We start from the raw sequence: 784 nt of genomic DNA, 5'->3' as shown, positions 1-784 counted from the left end.
TATTAGCAAGGGTTATTATAAAGTGTTACCCATTATAAAGTGTTACCGTAGCTTTTCATATCACGCTAAGTAAGTTTCTTACTTACCATGGAATGTGGATGGTAAAATGTTTAAAATTATGTAAAATGCAAGAAACAATGTTACTTCAATTAAACTATTTCTTCATTGATTTTTTTGCACTCAGGTAGTACTTGATAACTTTTGTAACACCCCCCCGACCCAACTTACAACAAAGTTCTCTCTCAACATGTTACACTATAAGAGCCGAAAAGCAAATTATATGACAGTATCACATACACAGAGCAATGGCACCTCCGGCAAAGCCTTGATACACATAAATAAAAAAATTAATAAGAATTACACTGCTTTCACCCTCCATCCTCCCCTTCTGGGGTTCACCACTTATTGATATTTGGGTATCCTATCCCACATTAGAGTTTCTTAGACACCCCCACTTTGTTTTTAATAGATATGTCAGTCTCTGTCTGAATTAGCAAAATACAGTGAGGAAAATAAGTATTTAACACCCTGCTACTTTGCAAGTTCTCCCACTTAGAAATCATGGAGGGTCTGACATTGTCATTGTAGGTGCATATCCACTGTGAGAGACATAATCTAAAAAAAAAAGAAATCACAATGTATGATTCTTTAACTATTTATTTGTATGCTAAAACTGCAAATAAGTATTTGAACACCTGAGAAAATCAATAGTAATATTTGGTACAGTAGCCTTTAGTTTGCAATTACAGGTCAAACGTTTCCTGTAGTTTTTCACCAGGTTTGC

The sequence above is a fragment of the Etheostoma spectabile genome, chromosome 17, assembly GCF_008692095.1.
Source record: "Etheostoma spectabile isolate EspeVRDwgs_2016 chromosome 17, UIUC_Espe_1.0, whole genome shotgun sequence".
Lineage (NCBI taxonomy): Eukaryota > Metazoa > Chordata > Actinopteri > Perciformes > Percidae > Etheostoma > Etheostoma spectabile.
The sequence above is the reverse complement of the archived record's forward strand: the minus strand, read 5'-3'. Positions refer to the sequence as shown.